Here is a 20605-nt window from a genome sequence, read left to right on the forward strand (position 1 = left end):
CCCCCCCCCCCCGAGTCGATTTCGGCTCTTCACGAGTTCAAGCATACCTCTTCATAAATAAATTTAACCTTCACATTTGTGATAAAAGACAGGGCGCGAATTTTCTTTTTTACTTCAAGACTGTCTGGTCTGCGGATTTTGAAGTACTCTCTGTCTTTGCAAAAGGTCAATGTTTTTACATGCCTGATAAGATTAGCAATTATTTGCTTTTTACCAAAGAATATGTACTGAATCCATAATCATCGACTATTTCATACTTTTAAAATATTATATATAATAATTTTTTTTCACAAGTTCTTCTCAAGATTGATCCAGTGATATTAGTGCTGTTTTGTCTCCTGAAGCACACTCATGATGATCTCTTTCTTTTTTGAAGCACAACAAACTTGCTAATTCAACAACACAAAGTTTATTACGGATGAAGAGGAAGTTAGGTTCTCAACTTCCAACTCACCAAACATACTTGCCCTTTCAGCCGTGGGGGGGTATTATAATGTAACGGTCAACCCCACTATTCGTTGATAAAAGAGTAGCCCAAAAATTGGTGGTGGGTGGTGTTGACTAGCTAACTTCCATTTAGTCTTTCACTATTAAATTAGGGACGGCTAGCGCAAATAGCCCTCGTGTAGTTTTGCGCGAAATTCATAACAAACAGTAGAAAGACAGATGAAGATCAAGTCTGTGGAAGTGTTCCCAATTGGAAACAATGAAATGGGGCGTGTGTTGTGTTTCACTATTAGTGTTAACAGTTCGCTGTACGAAGTGTTACAAAATAATAGCCTATAAAATACAAAGAGATGAAAATTCCAATTCACCTCTCACACAAGTACCGTGAGAATTACAAGAGCTTTGAAACAAAATAATTGTCTAAAGAATAAAGAAATAAAATTTCAGAGTGTATGTGTTTTATAGCAGAGCCACATCGGGCTATTGGCTGTGTCCACCTCTGAGAAGCAAACCCATAGTTTTAGCGTTGTGAATCCGTATACTCATTGCTATCCCATAATATAGATTCAGAAACATCGCTCTCGCAAATACTGTAATAATTACTATCTATTTGTGTCAATCATAACAATATACTGGGTTGAGTACGTTATATTCAAACGATTTTGAGGCCTCACTACGTCGTTGAGTTAGGTCAGGTCATGTTCTATCTGACGATCGTATATCTTGACAATAGTTCTACGGCACAGTTTTTAATATGAAAAGTTACTTCATCTCTATAGCATCCCCCGCCTTCCTGCTGCCTTCTATAATCTACCTATTGTAGAAGGACAACGATTATCCAGTGCTTATTTCAACTGTCTGATCCCCCAGCAATCCATCTGTACTGCATCCTATGACTTGTCCAGAATGTCTTCGTCTGGGATATCATAAATACTTGGTTCATTTCCTAGCTGCTTGAGGTTTGCGACTCTTGAATGGATATATCGTGGAAGCTGCTAATGTCGATTTTCTTTATGGAGATCCTTCGTGATTATGTTATTTGTTGTTGCCTGCGTCAAATGGACAGATTTTGCTACTCATCTTTGTGTTCCTGGATTCTCACCCGTTACAAGACGCCGGAAATTGCATATTTTGGCTGGGATACAACTTTTTGCAAGTCTGTTTCTGGGTGGTCCTGGTGCCCCAAGTTGATCAGTATAAATTTGTATTTTTCAAAGCCGTTGAGTACAGGAAATATTCCCCTCTTAAAATTATATATATCCTTGACTTGAACACATCTCTTTAATCTGAGTGTATGAATATCTTGCGTCGGAAAGTGTTGTTGAGTACCCTTCCAATAGCGAGCAATTATCACTGGCATCACACTACTTGTTTTTGTTTGTTGAATTCCTCGCAAAGCTACTCAAGGGCTATCTGTGCCAACCTTACTCCATTTAGAAGTGATAGGCTAGAGGGAAGATAGCTAGTGAACACCATCCATCGCCAACTCTTGGGCTACTCTCTACCAAAGAAAGGTGGGATTGACCCTCACATTATAACGCCTCTGTGGCTGAAAGTTCGGTGACGGTATTCAAACCTACGACCCGCATATTTTAAGTCAAGCGTTCTAACCACCAAGCCATGCCAGGCCTCGAAATGTGAAACAATAACAAAAATGTAGTTCTGATACATTCCGCTCCACCGTGACCTTAAATCGGCTGTGGTTGTCGCGTGACTTGATATAATGTAATCAATCCTCCGTACAGCAAGAGAAAGATAATAATTCAGAGCTCGCTGATCACACACAATAAATGGATAATTACTATATATATTTGTAACAATGTACTAATCTTCAAAACTACAAATACAAATTCAGAAGACATCGTTCACAAATGTGCTAATTATTATATTTTTATATCAATTAACAGTCTGCAACTAGACAAAGAAAGACAAATTCAAAAAGCATCTGTTACACAAAATAATGTAATAATTTTCTTTATCTTTAAGTGCGTATTTGTTTTCGTTTTTTTTTCTTTCGAATTCTCTTTCTTCATTTAGTCTTAATATTATAGTGTTGGATATGATCCTGGAATTGGTTTCTACTTTTCTTTTTTGGTATCCAACGTTTTCACAATATAACTAGTTATTTTTGTCCGCTATTTCTAACATAAGCAATACTTTGTCTCAAACGTTAATAACAAATAAATTTTGTTGTGTTAAGAACGTATCTCAGATAAGGAATTTTATGGAATTGATTGCAAATAGAACGCCCCACTCTTTCATTGGTTCAGCGGTAAGTCTGAAGGCTAATAACGCTAAAAACCGGGTTTCGATACCTTTCGCGGGCACATCACAAATACAAAGAGGAAAAATTATTCTTGGTTTCCAGAATGAAAATCACATCGATGACGCTGTTTTTATCATTCTAATTGTCCACATTGGATTTTCTTTGGAAACCGTTGGAGCGCATGCTCTTGAACTTTGGTGCATGCAGTTTGGTGGCGTGGTAAGCTGTTCTTTTGTGAGTAAAGCATCAGTCCCTAAAAGGTACGGGAAGTCTCCAGTGGTACTATATTTGTTCTGACAAAATGGAATTTCTAACGAAACTCGGTTTAAGCGCATTTTCCACGACTAAACAGTAGCAGTAACCGGTTGTTACCGAAGAGCTCACGCCGAGCCACCGAAGAATGGCGTCCTAGCCTTGAACCCAGACGCCCTACCGCCACTTTTTTGTCCCTTGCACAGAGGCACACCTGCGAAAAGGAAGTAGGTCTATAGCATCGTACACACTGCAGCTGCGACCCATGGTAAGCCCATCCGCGCAATGTGCAACTGAAAGCTCCAACAAAGCCGAATAGATGGTTCAAATTGTCTCTGATAAATGCTTTCTTGTTCCAACTACAGCGCTACCTCCCTTTGGATGTTTTTTTTTTCTTCTTCTCCTTTTTTAAGAAGAACGCTGGAGAGGTTCACTAAGGACTTGAGGTAACAGACAGGAGATCGAAGTGGGTATAGGAGCTGTGTTGTCCTACACTAATGAGAACATGTCAAAAATTTAAATGATGAAATCACCATCTATTGCTAGATGATAAGCAATTCCTCCCATTAGCGGAAAAGGATCTTCTAACCTAATCTCTCACTTTCTGTACGAGAAGCCCCCTAGTGGCTCAGCGGTAAGTCTGCAGGCTTACGACGCTAAAATTCGGGTTTCGATATCACTGGTGGCAGAGCACAGATAGTCCATCGTGTAGCTTTGTGCTTAAAAGCAACCAAACGAAATTCAATACCATAAGAGCAAAAAAGAAACAATGACTCTTTTTCGTCTAGCCATCCGCCATCCACCAGTAACAATATATACAGTAAGGAAGAACAATATTTTATCAGATTTATTGATACACCAGCTCATTGTCATGAATCAGTTAAATGTGGGGATTTTATGATATTTTTTTTACACAATTATTATACACCAAAAGAAATTATTACTAAACCTATCATTTATTAACATCCTCAGACACTAAGATTTGTTGGAATTATAATATTACATCACGTAAGAATACCTCAAGGTTTATCTTTAGAATTCTAAGATTGTTACACAGTAATTTTTTGTTGTATTTTAAGCGTAAGTCTTCACAATTTGTTATTTGTGTTCTGTCCGCCGCTGGAATCAAACAGCGGATTTTAGCATTGTGAACTTAAAACTTACCTCTGAACCACAGAGGGAGGGTGATATAGTAAAGAAACTTGTTGAACTGAAACTGTTGGGTTGAACTATCATAAGTTTAAACCAAAATAGTAGTTTTTTAAATAAAATAGTAACATGGTAAACCTGACTCGGTATAAATTCTGTTTCATGACATTATAATAAAATCGATATAATGATAGGAATCGTTCAAAATAAAGTATTTTTCTTTACCACTGTGATTAGATTATGTGACAATACCGGACCGAAAATCTTAAACTTGGTTTTAATATGTTATTTGGACTGGCCATGATTAGCGTGTCGGGCTGCGGATAGCAGAGTCCAGGATACAAGAAGTGGTGCAGTTGGACACGCTTAGCAGTGAGTGCGTTATAAAAGTCACAATCAAGCCCGTTATTCAGTTCAGATAACCAAAGAAAATCCTTGCGACGACAGATATTGTTGACTGGATTCTTCCCTGTGGATAGTAACGAAGGTATAGAAAATCCTGGCGAAGGCAGACATTGTTCACTGGTTCCTTCCCTGTGGTTAGTAACGCAGGTATAAAAAATCCTTGCGACGGCAGACATTGTTTACTGGATCTTTCCATGTGGTAAGTAACGAAGGTATAGAAAATCCTTGCGACGGCAGACATTGTTGACTGGATCCTTCCCTGTGGTTAGTAACGCAGGTATAACCGTCAAAATAACCCCAGAGATCTTTTATCTGGTCATTTAGCCCACGTATGGATTGCGGGCCGTTGAGATTGAAAACTTCAATAAACTATTTCAGTTGATGATAAAATAATTATACATAACTTTTTGCGACCGATATAAAACGATGATCATCTTCATTATTAACAACCAGTTTGTTGGTCCAAACTAACCAGTTACTTGCACAATTTCCTCCCCCCTCCCAGTCACATTATAATTTGTTTGTACCCCTCAGTGTCTCAGTGATAAACATGAGGGCTTATGACACTAAAATTCTTAGTTCGAACACTCCTACGCTTAAAACAATTATTTTCCGTAAATTATAATTAAAATTGTGTAGTCACACCCAGTCAAATACTATATTTACCAACGTTAGTTTCCATCACGCAATGGCTCAGCGGTTAGTTTGGAGTTCGATCCCTTTGTGGCTTGAAAAAATCAGACGTAATATACACCATTATAATAAGCTGAACGCATTGTATTGAGAAAATATAATTACAATTATTTGAAATGATAACGAAGTTGCTTTAAAATTTTGTAAACCTTATATTACCTGCCATAGTAAGAATTTTGAAATATATACGTTTTCTAAGTGCATGATAACATATCTACTTTAACTTAAATAAAACAATGAAATATTGTTTCGAGTGATAATCCACAAATATAGGAAAATATAATCCCGCTCCGGTGGCTCAGCGATAAATCTGAGGACTATAACACTACAAATCTGGTTTCGATACCCGTGGTGGTTAGAGCGCAGATAGCTCGTCCTGTAGCTTTGTGGTTAACAACGAATTAGAACACCAAGCGGATGTAGAGAGAACTAAATGATTCAAAGAAAACAACCTGAAATTTTTAGTAAGCCTTACTGACTCAACAGAGCCATAGTGGTCAGTTAAGGAAATAGAACAAAACGGGAATCGGTAAAATATAACAGCACCGTAAAATGCAAAATTACATGAACACAGTATCTTTTATTGCATAAAAATAAGATCTATTGATGCCTCTAAATTATATAATATACTCTTTATTTTACACATTTTAGTTTTACGCTCTTTATTTCTGGTCCCTCGGGTTCGTTATAATCAGAAATACAGTCTAAAGCAATTTTCATGGATTTTATTCTGTTTTTTTCACACAACTTTATTCTGTTTTTTTTTCACACAACTCAAGTATAATTTTTAACGTCAAACGAGTCATGTTCAACGCTGTTTTCGGGGATCAAAGAAATATCATTATATCACATACTTTAATATAGATTCCTTCTCGTCTTCACTTAACACGCACGAAAGAATACCAGAACTTTTTTAAACCGTGCGGGTCAGTGAGATCTGTGTTAACAGAAAGAAGCAAGCGATTAATTTATAATCTCTTTAAGTTACTCTAAACGTTTGTTTAGTACTACGTAAAGTGTTCTTTGTATAATCCTATCACAAAATGCACACTGAAAGCCAACATTCATGGTCGTGACTTTTCTATTTCCAACATGTTAATAAATACGTGGATAATAATAATATTCTAGTCATGTCAGCCGCTGTATCAGTAAAAATAATACTAGTTCATGAGTCATCACATTCTAGCTGAAGCCACTGGTCAATTATCACGTTAATATGTCTCAGAATTTTCTTCTTTTCGCATTTAACACAGAGGTTCAGGTTAGAATTATCAATACTAAATACTCGAAATATAAACCAAACAGCCCCACCAATCACGATAGACATAAATATACCAAGAGCAGATATACAAAAGTATGATCATGCCATCCGTTACCACTGGTGCAATTAGGGTGCTGAAAACCGTCGAACAAAATGGAAACCCCTGGATGTGATAGGAACCACGCATTCAGAGAACCGGAGTAACTCACTAAAAACCGATTACTCCAGTCAGAAACCGGACTTTTGGAATCTTTATTCCCAAAGCTAGTAGTGTTAGTAATTGTATTTTTTATTCTAACATCACCAGTAGGTACGCAGCACCCCCGTACGTCAAGCCAGAGGGTGCTATAGCATCCCTAGTCGCCATCCTACGTAATAGGAAATACACAGAAGCTTGATCTACAACAGTCTTGTGTTCTCTTGCTCATAAACAGCATAACAAAGCTGAGATTATGTACAAAGAAAGTTGAGGCGGTTGATAGTATACAACAGTGTGGAATTAAGGGAGGATGTTTGCTTTTCAAAAGCTTTTTTGGTCCTTCGTATATTCAAATGGATAGCATATTGAGGAACCATGTGATGCATGCTGGTTCCGTTTCCGGTGGTTTTATTGAAGGAAAGTTTTATGAATACATGGACGCGAAAGTTCAGATTGTTTGTACTTTTTTTTTTTGTGGTGGATGGAAAGTTGGTTCACGTTGTATCTGTATACGTTAAAATAATTTAACTTTTAAATATACTTTACAATCGTTAAGACTATGAAATTGTTAACTTGAGAAAGAAGTTAATGTAACTAAAGTAATGGTTATCGTGCCGGTCTATGAATCTGATGGTTCGCGACCTGTTGCTGCAAAAACGCACTCTGCACTTTGGGCCGGGATGCGTTATAAGAGTGATGGGCAAATTCCACTATTCGATTAGAGTAGTCCAAGAGTTGGCGGTGGGTGCTGTTGACTAGCTATCTTCCCTCTAGTTTATCAGTCCAAAATCAGGGACGGCAAGAACAGATAGTTCCTGTGCATATCTCAGGAACGACTAGAACAGATAATCCCTGTGTATATCTTCGCAATTTACGAAAGAAATCAATATTTATAAGATAATGTAAATTAAAGTTTCCTGAAGCACCTGGTTTTTGTCAGTAAACAGGTACAGGTTTTCCCAAATCTTTATCAAATGTTCTGAAAACCAAAGGTCAACCTTACCATATTCATTAAATTAATTCCAGCAAGCTCAGTTCTGCTTGAAACCAAAACGTATATCTTGTTTATGGAAATTAATTCTAGCAAGTTCAGTAGGCCCTGTGTGAAATCGAAACGTCTATCTTGTTCATTAGAATTAATTCTAGCAAGCTCAGTAAGTCCTGCTTGAAACCGAAACATCATTCCTATCTTGTTCATGTGCTAGCGCTCATCATGCCATCGTGGTTTCTCTTTTGAGTGTCATTATTTTAGTGTAAAAATGCGTTTCCAAATACAGATTAATAATTAGGCTAGTTTTCAAATTCAACAGATTCTTGTATGATATAGACTGAACGTATCACTTGATATGGTGTGTAATAAGATCATTTAGCCCCCAGTGACGCAGCGATACTTCTGAAAGCTTATAACGCTAAAAACTGGGTTTCGATACTTGTGGTGGGGCACAGCACAGATAGCCCATTGTGCAGCTTTGTGCTTAACAACAAACAAACAGACACTAAATACTTACCCAGTTTTTGTTTCATATTTCAGGGGGGCCATGAATTGTAAGCACATGGTAGAGTTAAGCTCTTTTAACTTGAATTCTATACTACTCCAGCACAGACACATTTAATTCCCCAATATAAAAACAGTTAATACTATGTACTAGTAGCATGATAACAATAATAAAACCACTGACAACTCATGATTACTGGTCTTCATAGTCAGGTGCGGATACAAATCGAATATTGAAGGTGCTGCTGACTTAAAAGGATTATTTTTTTAGTTATATTATCAACCCATCATATTCAAGACTGTTTCAATACTTTCTTCAGGCCAAACAAACAAAGTTTAGAATTGTTTCAACCCTTTCACCTGACCAACAAACAAAGATCGAGATTTTTCTAATGATTTTCTCTGACCCATCAAATAAAGTTCAAGATTGTTCCAACACTTACATCTGGCCAAAAAATGACGTCCAAGATTCTAAAAACATACACGAAGCTTAGTCTATCACCAACTGTAACGGAGTTATATCGGTTTCTGGGAATTCCTTGAACAAGGGCAAATCAATGAATAAGCGTAGGTTTCGTATATCGGTGGAGTGTATATTATACGTATGGTGATTTCAGTTGTCTTTCACTCACCACAGTGAACCTATATTCAAATAGGATTTCATGAAACATAGGTTCACTGCTATAAGGAAAATACATTTCAAAACACTATACATATAAGGCTCACGATCGTTCCGACTCAACAAACCTAGCTTTAATAGGTTTTCGGCATCCTCTTTTTCTCATTCGTTTTATTGAATTATACTAAAGAGTTTAATACGATTGATTGGTCGTGTTTTCAGCAAAAAGCTACACAATGGGCTATCTGAGTTATACCCACTGTGGGGAATCGAACCCTGTCCGTAAACTTAACACTGATCCTCCGGCTGACCTTATACGGTAGAATCGAATGAATAGATATATATATATATATATATGATTCACATTATCTTTGCTTCCTGTTCAAAAAACTATTATTTCATCGGAGAATATAATCACTTTCAAAGCAGGTAGATAAAGTGAACGTTTGTCGGGTTTTCAAGAACAAACACTACAGCTTTAATTAACTGTTCAATAAATGTTTTTCATCGATCAATGGATAAACAAATAACAGTCACGTGTTTGGTTTATGTATTTTGAGAAGAAAAGGGTTATTTCTAATAAAGCCAATAACTAAATTGACTTTGTATAATTGCATTTTAGTATATTAAAAAACAATTCACTCTTGACTTCTTTTTTTTTTCGTATTTCGTGCTTGACTAGACGGGGAAGTATCACATTGCCGCGTCAAGCAGTGGGTTTGCACATATCAGATGACAGTGTCTCACGGGCAAACGCGTGTGAGCAAATTAAACCGCGAGCCGTTGTTCTTCGTTTGCGTGCCGCATGGGAACCGTGCGCTACCTTGAGCGCGCAGCCTTTCCGATGAACACACTAGCTTAATTTTTTTGAAAGTAACAAAGCCAAGTCTTTTATAGAGCGAGAAATCGGCCTTCGGTTACCCGACACCGTCATCCTCAGTAGTTGCATACAGCATCGAATTTCACAAGTCACGGGGTGAAATTTTGAACACAGAAAAAGAGAGACGGACAGTAAAAACCGACAAGTTTAACTTTATAAAAACGATCCGATAATTGAGTAGGTCAATAGATCCCTTAGTTGAGTTTCTTACGGTTTATTTAACCCCACCCCTAACGTAATTCACAACAAAAACACTATTGTAAATTCAGAAGCCTGACAAATTCATAAATTTATAGTGTTTCATAGACACCAGCAGTAGTTTCTTTATTTGTAAATATTTAGTTACACTTTCTGTTGTCAGACACGCGTAACAACATGAACTTCATGAACCATATTATCGTACACCAAGCTGAGTTTAGATAGCCGAGTTGAAATCCTAGAGTTCAGACAGCTGAGTTTAGATCCTAGAGTTCAGACAGCTGAGTTTAGATCCTAGAATTCAGACAGCTGAGTTTAGATCCTAGAGATCAGACAACTGAATATAGATCTTAGAGTTTAGATCTTAGAGTTCAGACAGCTGAGTTTAGATCCTAGAATTCAGAAATTTTAGTTTAGATCCTAGAGTTCAGACAGCTGAGTTTAGATCCTAGAATTGAGACAGCTGAGTTTAGATCCTAGAGATCAGACAACTGAATAAAGATCTTATAGTTTGATCCTAGAGTTCAGACAGTTGAGTTTGGATCGGAGAGTTCAGACAGCTGAGTTTAGATCTTAGAGATCAGACAGCTGAGTTTAGATTCTAGCAATCAAACAACTGAATATAGATCCTAGAGATCAGACAACTGACTTTAGATCCTAGAAATCAAACAGATGAGTTTAGATCCTAGAATTTAGAAATCTTAGTTTAGATTCTAGAGTTCAGACAGCTGAGTTTAGATCCTAGAGATCAGACAACTGAATATATATCTTATAGTTTAGATCCTACAGTTCAGACAGTTGAGTTTGGATCGGAGAGTTCAGACAGCTGAGTTTAGATCTTAGAGATCAGACAGCTGAGTTTAGATCCTAGAAATCAGACAGATGAGTTTAGATCCTAGAATTTAGAAATCTTAGTTTAGATTCTAGAGTTCAGACAGCTGAGTTTAGATCCTAGAATTTAGAAATCTTAGTTTAGATTCTAGAGTTCAGACAGCTGAGTTTAGATCCTAGAATTGAGGCAGCTGAGTTTAGATCCTAGAGATCAGACAACTGAATATAGATCTTATAGTTTAGATCCTAGAGTTCAGACAGTTGAGTTTAGATCGGAGAGTTCAGACAGCTGAGTTTAGATCCTAGCAATCAAACAACTGAATATAGATCCTGGAGATCAGACAACTGACTTTAGATCCTAGAAATCAGACAGATGAGTTTAGATCCTCAGAATAATGTTCAGAAGGTTAGGTTTAAATAATTTTATTTTTCTACCATTATCTTTACAAAACAATAGGACATGAAATTTTAGAATTTTTTCAGCCGCAAGTAAACACTTCTTTCTTGTTGTGTAAAGGTATTGTTTGCCTTCTCTTTAAGTTCCAACTTTCCCAATAGGGAATTAGAGAAAAAGCACAAAACTATGTACAGCCTAGAAAGGTAAGAAATATTTAAGGTTTTGTATTTTTAAGAAATGTACATAATTATGAAAAAATCATAAAAGTATATCGTACTATAAAAGTGAAACATATGTTCCAAACGCTGTTGCTCAGTTTTGTCTTATTAAAATAGTATACTTTGAGAATGTCTGAGAATAAAACACATGGTTTCATTTTGATCTGTCAAATTTAATGATAGAATTATGCCAAATAAACATAAGGAGTAACGTAAAGAAATAAAAAATGCATATACTTGATGTTTCGTTAAAAAGTCATTAAGAGCAAAAACGGGGAAAACTATAACAAAACAGACATTTTCACGTCGAACATATCTTTCTTCGATTGCTCAGGAAGAAGGTGAGTTTTATGCTTTTTTTCGAAAAAGTAATATTAATTAAGATGTGAATCGTGTCTTTTAAAGACCAGAGATTTTATCGTTCTAATGCAATTTTGCAAAAGTTCACAAACACTAACAGGTTACAATGTATATTTGTTTCGTTCAAAAAGTTACTTGAAATATATGCCATTTCGTTAGAGAGTATAACTGACGTCACCTAATCTACAAGGTTCTTGGTTGGAACGGAAATTATTTGATGCTAAATAATTTTAATTGGTGATAAAGAATGAAATATTTATTATGTTAATTTTTAAATATGGGGAATTTTTTCACATTCAACATTGTTTATGAAGTTTCCAAGGAAATATTTCTTATTTTGATGATATTATATGATTATCCCATATACAAAAATATACAACCTATATACAAAATCCCATATAAACAGTAGAATGTTTGCAATTGCAGCATAGAAAAAATACTTCTGTTTATAAACGTAATAGTAAATTACCGGAAAAAAGTGATGACCAGATCTATTAAATATGAAAATATTATTTTGTTACAGTTTTAAATTATAATACCTGTATTTTTTATATTATCTGGGGACACTTTTCTTAATTGTATATATTATTTTGTTACAGTTTTAAATTATAAGTACCTGTATTTTTTATATTATCTGGGGACACTTTTCTTAACTGTATATATTATTTTGTTACAGTTTTAAATTATAAGTACCTGTATTTTTATATTATCTGGGGACACTTTTCTTAACTGTATATATTATTTTTGTTACAGTTTTAAATTATAAGTACCTGTATTTTTTATATTATCTGGGGACATTTTTCTTAATTGAAGAGTAATATGAAAGACTAGAAACCTAACATTGTAAATTAAGAAACATTTTTGTTTCTAATTTTATTTTACATCCAGAGATATTTAATCTGCTGTTTTTAATGAGTTCTATCATCTCTTAAAATGTTAATCTGTCGCAGAGTACAATGCAGGGATATTTAACGTGCTATTTTTAGTGAGTTGGACCATCTATTGAGATGTTAATCTGATACAGAGTACAACGCATGGATGTTTAACGTTTGAAGATCTTTCGTGACTGATATGAATACACGTGCGTTTAAAAACGCTGAACAATTAGAAATCTTTAGTGACTGATATGAATCCACGTGCGTTTAAAATCGCTGAACAATTAGAAATCTTTAGTGACTGATATAAATCCACGTGCGTTTAAAAACGCTGAACAATTAGAAATCTTTCGTGACTGATATCAATCCACGTGCGTTTAAAAACGCTGAACAATTAGAAATCTTTAGTGACTGATATAAATCCACGTGCGTTTAAAAACGCTGAACAATTAGAAATCTTTAGTGAGTGATATGAATCCATGTGCGTTTAAAAAAGTTGGAAAATTAACATAGACACTTGTAACCTTTTCATCACCATATGCATGGTATTTAGTTACAAAAGCGCCTCACGGTGGAAGCGCCAGATCCAGTGTTATATATATATATATTGTTATCATCCACGTCCTATTTTCTCCAAAGTTTTGATGATATTTTTATAATTTTATTAAAATACAAACCTTTAAAAGTACTTTCATAAAACAATAAAAACCATGAGAATAATTGTGGCGTACAGGGTTTACAATTCCGTACAACGTACGTGATTTGTTACTGGGTGCAGAAAGCAAAGTACAATTTTGGTATTAGTGATACTAGTTAACTCCTTCATGATTTTAATAATATCCGTACTATGCCTAGTTTGGATACTGTATAAATGTGTGTCATAAGTGTTAGAACGTATTGAATTAAGTGCGGGTATTACGAAATATCTCGCTTTCCACTCTTTATTTCAATAATCAAACATCTCACGGATAAGATATATATAAAGCGTTGTTTGTTTGTTTTGAATTTCGCTCAAAGCTACCCGTCCCTAATTTAGCAGTGAAAGACTAGAGGGAAGGCAGCTAACCAATACCACACACCGCCAACTCTTGGGCTGCTCTTTTACCAACGAATAGCGGGATTGACTGTCAGATTATAACTACTTTATATTATTATTTTCTTAAGTTCAAGTTAACATTTCAGAAGTTTTAAATTCTCTGGAGACAATGAAGGACGAGTTCATTAACACAAAATAAAAAGTGTTTATTAAGATCTCGTCGATCAATATTTCAAAATTTCCAATTGGAATATTTCTAATTTTGTAACATCTGTAAACACATGAATAGCGTAAGAATAGAAATCAATAAATACAGCGATCATAAAACACAATAGGCTTAGTCCACGCTTTCATGTCCGCCATTTTTGTGGCTTGCGCACCATGCGTGGTATGTTAGAAATCATTATAAGTTAATAAAATTGTTTTCGATTTAAGCCATATTTATAAAGAAATCCGAAAATGGCCTAGTTTTAATTGTTTACCTAATTATCGTGCAATATATTAAAGAAAAGCTGAAGTTATTAATTAACATTATGTCATAATTTACATGATCAAGTGTTAGATTCTGGTGAAACTTATTTTACTCATCATGATTTTTTCGTATAAAAAAGGATAATATAATATACAGTTTTCGTATAAAAAAGGATAATATGATATACAGTTTTTCGTATAAAAAGGGTAATATGATATACAGTTTTTCGTATAAAAATATCATATTAGCCTTTTTATACGAAAAACTGTATATCATATTACCCCACAAAGGTATTTGTTTTGAATATAGTATTTATAACTAAGAGCACAGTAAAAACTAGACTAATTATAATGATTCTGCTTTTCTGTTATAGCGTGTTATGATTTTTTTACTTTAAAAAATAGACAAAATAATGTGCACTGAAAGACTGACTATAAAAATTATCGAGAATAGTGTATATAAACTTAAAAGATTACACGCGTTTGTTATACTGTAGACGAACTCTTATTTTACTATCCGAAACATAGTATAAATAGAATAAAAAATAACTGGCATATTTATTCTATGAATATATCATGCGTTGTATTTTTGACTCCAGAAATCATATGATATATATCAGCTCAAACTTTTCTTATTTTGTTATCCGAAACATCAGATTAAATAGAGTACAAAATAACTGGCATATTTATTCTATGAATATATCAAGCGTTATATTTCTGACTCCAGAAATCATATAATATATATCAGCTCAAACTTTTCTTATTTTGTTATCCGAAACATCAGATTAAATAGAGTACAAAATAACGGCATATTTGTTCTATAAATATATTAAACGTTGTATTTCTGAATACGAAAATCATATAAATATTTCGATAGCCTTTTGTAAAAACCTAAAACCATTTTTAATGTATGAATAGTTTTTCGTGTTTTCTTTAGAGAATTTTTGTGGTTTTATAAGAAAAATACTGCCGTAGCAAGAAACAGTGAGGAATATCAGAAACAAATCAAGGATATGCACTCAACTTATTACATTAAATCGAGTATTAACCGAATTATCAGGATGTGGCGAGATGAGCAGAATAGACAAAGTGATTGAAATAAAAACATTTACTGAAGCCTTGTTAGATAGGGAGGATCCAACTTAAAGAATTAATAGCGAAGATTTATATTTATAAGTATATAAAAAATTGGCAATAAAAACATTAAAAAATAGGCATTATTTAAAGCAATAACAATTTCAAGATAAGTTATTGAAAATACACAAACCGCAAACTTTAAACTTTTCTATATAATTTATAATAGAAAACAAAGTCTACCACGTAATGTTAGTTATTTATAGATGCGTTTTGACCATCCTTGTAGCAAAAGGATCCAAAATTTGGACATTTTAAAAGAATTATATCACATAATACTTTTAAAATGTTGAAAAGTTTCTTCTGACTTCTATACATAAGATTTAGCAAAATGGAAAACAAAGTACCATAACAAGATAATAAAACATAAATTAAAGTCAGGATGAAATAATTTCTGCTGTAGACTTACCGTGTATAAGCTACAGATGGTCTGATCAACTTAATTACCTGTTCTTAAGCTGATGTTCTTCACGATTCCTCCACCAGCCAGTCGTATAGTGAATTATAGTAGTTAGAACACCGATTATTAATTCTGGCCAGATTGATATATCTTCTAAGCTCTGTGATTGGGCCAGAGATTTCTCAACAGTCTAACTCAAGTCGGTTGCCACACCAACAAGCTCTTTCATGGTAACTAAGTAACGGCAACATTTTTTTATTATTTTTCGTAATTTTTGATTCACAACATAAAGGCGTGTCTTAGTTTCAGCTTCTTTCTCACCGTTTCTTTAAATTATAAAATAGTTCATTCTTTTGATACTTTGTGCAACGTTCCTCTAGCTTTGGAGTCAGTTTCACTTCGAAGCGTGTGCTCGATTAGGTTAATGACAAGTAAGCTGAAGATATAGGTATTGCCTTTTACATTCACTCGTTGTTATCTGCTTCAACTCGGAAAGTGTTATCTAAACAAGCACAGAATATTAGAATACATATGTTGGAATAAGTTAATGTATTAACTATCTTTAACCGCAGTTAAAGGAAAATCATTCAATATTCACAGAACAGTTACGTGTAGATTCGGTGATTCTTAGAAAAGAACAATATATGTACCAGATGTTTACTAACTACTACTGTGAGATATCATTCGATTGTTGTTAATCATTACTCTTGTCTTTCGTGTTTTATTGCTTCTTGAAGAAAGCGTTCACATCATTACGTTGATTTCAACAAACGAACTTAACTATAATGAGTGACCTAATTACCTAACTAAAGGTATAAGGTTTCTAAACATGGTTTAGTGACAATTTTCTAATATTCTCTTCCTTTGATGTGAGGTACCGATTGAGTTTTAAACAAAATGAAAGCCGGTTGTATATTTTGCGGCAGAGTTGTGGTCTGCGATCACTTTTTCACTGGACTTTCTGCAATGTCTCTCATATTATCTGGACTTATGGTGGTCTACAATGTCTCTCCTATGATCTGGAATTGAGTTGGCCCGTAATTTCTCTCCTGTGATATATACTTCAGTTGGTCTGTAATGTCTCTTTCATTCACTGGACTTCAGTTGGTGTAATGGCTCTTTCATGCACTGGACTGCAGTTAGTCTGTAATGTCTTTTTCATGCACTGGACTTCAGTTGGTCTAATGTCTGTTTCATTCACTGGATTTCAGTTGGCATGTAATGTCTCTTTCATTCACTGGACTTTAGTTGGCCTGTAATGTCCCTTTCACGCACTGGACTGCAGTTGGTCTAATGTCTCTTTCATGCACTGGACTTCAGTTGGTGTGTAATCATTCTCACTAAATTAAATTTAGTGTGTGTGATGACTTTTCCACTACACTTGAGTTGGTTTGTGATGACTCTTTTACTGTATTTTCCGCTCTTTGTTAAGTATATTGAGTTAACAAACGATACAGTTTTCATATATAATGACTAGATGTTCAGATTGCCGAGTGTTGTCTAATACAAACTATACTTGGTGGCCAATTCCTACATGTATTGTAAGTTTGACGAAATTTACGAAAATACAACCAAGAACACCAGCTCTCAATTCTCTCTTTGTTCCCGTTTCCAAGAGATTCAGAAACTTTGTTACGTTCTGTATATATCTTCTGAGTTTTCACTCTGCCTGTTATATTTGTCCTTCAAAATTGGACATTTCTTTCTTGATATATTTGGTTCTCCTTCCCTGATATATTATGTCTATCTTGTCTGTCATTCAAGCTTCATATTCACTATCGTTTTCTATGACCTGACTCCTATCACAGAGTTGAAGTTGATATTTAGAGGAATATACTTAAGTCCGTAAAACCAAAGTAGTTTTGAAATGGATGAAGGTAGGACCCGACACAAAGAAGAGTGGTATGTAACGCAGTCAAGTCCATTCTTTCGACCAGATTCGGTATTCCAAGTAGCTTCAATTAAAAGCACTTATAGATCTATGTGCCAAGTATGCGACTGTACAGTTTGAGGGTGAAGACGGTCTCGCTCACAAGTTGGATGTCACTTATAGTCTCAAGATGGAATGTCGAGCTAGACCACAAAGTGCGCTTCTAATCTCAGCCAACAGAAGTTGAGACGTCTTACCACAAGAGAGCAAACATTTGTCGCTCCCTTCATCAGCTACCTGCCAATCGGCTAAGGCGACCGCCCCTTTGCTAGCTGTCATTGCTCGCCTGCACGGCAAGCGGTGGGGCCACATGCCTGCCATCAGCCAATAAGATGTCTGCTTCAAGGTTTGTCACTGCTCCGTTGTTGCTGGACGAAAATTGAAACTGCGCATATTCAGGGTACTGGTTGAAGATGACATGTAAACAACCAGCCGAACATAGAGAAATCACTCTCTGTTAGCTCTCAACTTCCACCCTCCGGCAGTAACATAACCTTCTAAAATACCACAAAGTGACAGGACACTTCTCTAGCTAAGTGTCTATAACTAGTTAAATCACGTAAATCTTTACCATAGATCCTCAGAATGTTATAGATTCAATGAGTAAAACAAACCGTTTGCTTTAAAACACGTTTCTGGGAGCGCCTGAAGGCAAACATTATGGGAATACTGTTAATCCCATGGAAACAAGTTGTTTTAGACAGTGTCACTTATAATTTTTAAATCACCCAGTATACTTGTAATAAACACCAATTTCGTAGTAATTTACTTCCAATTGTAGTTAATTTCATCTTCAAATTTATGCGAAATCCGGTTATTACAGAGAAATTGAGGGCATTGTGACGTCACACGCGAGTTGTTCTATATTGTTTAATTTTGCGGATAAACATTCTCTGAATCCTGGCTGATAAATAAATCCTGATAAATAAAATAAAAACAGATGTAAGATTAATATAAAACACTTCATACATTTCTCTCTCTGGTCATCTGTTGTGAAAGTTACCTAAGAAATGGCCACTTTTTGTTTTATATTTTAATCTAACTTGAGACATATCAGGCAGGCGGTATGCTTATGTATGGATGGCTCGGATTGTTCATGGAAATGGTATTTTAAATATCTCCTCAATACGTCATCAGAACTTTACAATACTCTACAGTGTTGCTTTTTTTTTATAACAATATACAGTATATGTAATGACTGAGTCACAAGGTCTGGGAATGTCTGTAAATATCATAGCAAAATGTTTGAATTTCTTGTTCTTCTTTCTTCTGCTTGTTTTTTATTACATGATAACTGAAAAACCTAAACAATGGTGTCAACCAGATTCACTGAGGTGGCATAGTTTCAAATGGAGTATCTGCTTTTATTGGCATTATTAACTAGTATTAATAAAAAAATCACAATTCTAGTGCAAACAATGTTATCATTACCTCTTGAAGCTAGCTTTCTTACAGAAATTTGGTGTTCCTTTAAAAAGTTTAAGTAGAGGTTGAATCAGGAATTAGCAGCCAATAACAGGTATACAATAAATGTTACAGTTGGAACCTCACTGTATTTACAACTTGGTTATAAATACAACCTTCTTATGTCTGTTGAAACACTGCATTAAAAAAACAACAACAAGCAAACATGTATGGAAAAAACTTTTCAAAAAAAAGGAAGTAAATGTAGGGATGGCTAATATCAATCCTTCAAAAACAATGTAAACAAGATAGTAGGCATGGCATTTGTATCATCCCTACATAATAACACAGGCACACAGTGTAGTAGAATGTTAACGGACACAAATAGGTTAAATTAAACTCAATTGTGAAATATAATAGTTATATATACGTTGTTATATGTTAATTCTTTCCTGTGTTATCATGTAGGGATGATACAAATGCCATCCCTATTATCTTGTTTTTGAAGGGATGATATTAGTCATCTCTACATTTACTTCCTTTTTTGAAAAGTGTTTTCTTGACTTGTATTTATAGCTTTTTAAGGGTTGAATATATGCTTAAAGTAAGATTTAAATTATCACTGTGTTATCAAGAAATACAAGGTTTTCACAGTTGTTCAACTTATATCAAAGTGATAACGACCAGAGTTTGATACAATTCCACCTAAGATCTTATAGAAATTAAAATAATGTTCGAGGTCCAACTGCATAAGCAACTGGTTGCATATTCGAAACTGAAACGTTTCGGTTTCGGGTATAGTACTATTCAACAATGGATCTTATATAATAAAGACAAAAGAACTTCAGGGTATACATGACATGTAGCAATCTTAGGACTATCCTTTGTAACATTTAAACTTTGGCTACCAGATGGCTCTAATATAAGCAGCAAAATCTGACAAACCCAAATAATAATCCATTCGGGTTTATCCAAACCTAAAGTTAAATCATAATACCATATGGTAAAGCTTCAGTTTCATTCTAGTACAGTTTGACCTATATGTCATATTAAGTTAATCCAAACCTAAAGTTAAATCATAATACCATATGGTAAAGCTTCAATTTTATTCTAGTACAGTTTGACCTATGTCATATTAAATTACTCCAAACCTAAAGTTAACTGATTATATGGTGTGGCTTCGTATGCAATGCAGCATTGAGGATTTTTTGGCGTGGCTTAGAAGTTATGCAGTGAAACCCAACCCATGTTACAAAACGTGGTATGAATCATTTAGTAAAGCAAGTACATCTTCCCACTGGTTTTAACTTAGCCAAACACTTATAAAACGATATAAAACAGGAATCAAGATATGTATAAAAGGGATAAACGTAAGGGCATTGAATATAACTTATACTACAGTAAGATAACTACGATCAATGTTGAAAATTTTTCTTACGGAATAAGTTTGATTTGGGGGGGGGGGTGTAAGTTGTTGTGATTCACAATTTCTTACAGGTTCTACTGTTCGGAGTGAATACTGTTTAAATCACGAGGTGAAATCTGTTAGTAGACTTCATCAAACAGCAAAAACTTTAACGACTGATAATATATTTAAATAAGAATAATGAACTGAACGACTGATAACATATTTAAATAAGAATAATGAGGTGAACGACTGATAATATATTTAAATAAGAATAATG

The 20605-nt window shown here is 34.7% G+C and overlaps 1 protein-coding gene across 2 annotated transcripts in view; it reads right to left on the reverse strand.

Annotated features, from left to right (window-relative positions):
- Positions 1-17672, reverse strand: part of LOC106465857 (zinc finger protein 557-like) — a 28393-nt gene extending 10721 nt beyond the window's left edge. Inside the window, exon 1 of one of the 2 annotated variants that reach the window (XM_022393809.1) lies at positions 15634-17672. The gene's annotated coding sequence lies outside the window, so the exon portion shown is untranslated. Of the gene's footprint in view, positions 1-15595 lie in introns of both variants that reach the window. The other variant, XM_013926099.2, reaches the window with a different exon arrangement.
- Positions 17673-20605: the final 2933 nt, after the last annotated feature.

Source organism: Limulus polyphemus, unplaced genomic scaffold, assembly GCF_000517525.1.
Source record: "Limulus polyphemus unplaced genomic scaffold, Limulus_polyphemus-2.1.2 Scaffold2076, whole genome shotgun sequence".
NCBI classification, from domain to species: Eukaryota; Metazoa; Arthropoda; class Merostomata; order Xiphosura; family Limulidae; genus Limulus; species Limulus polyphemus.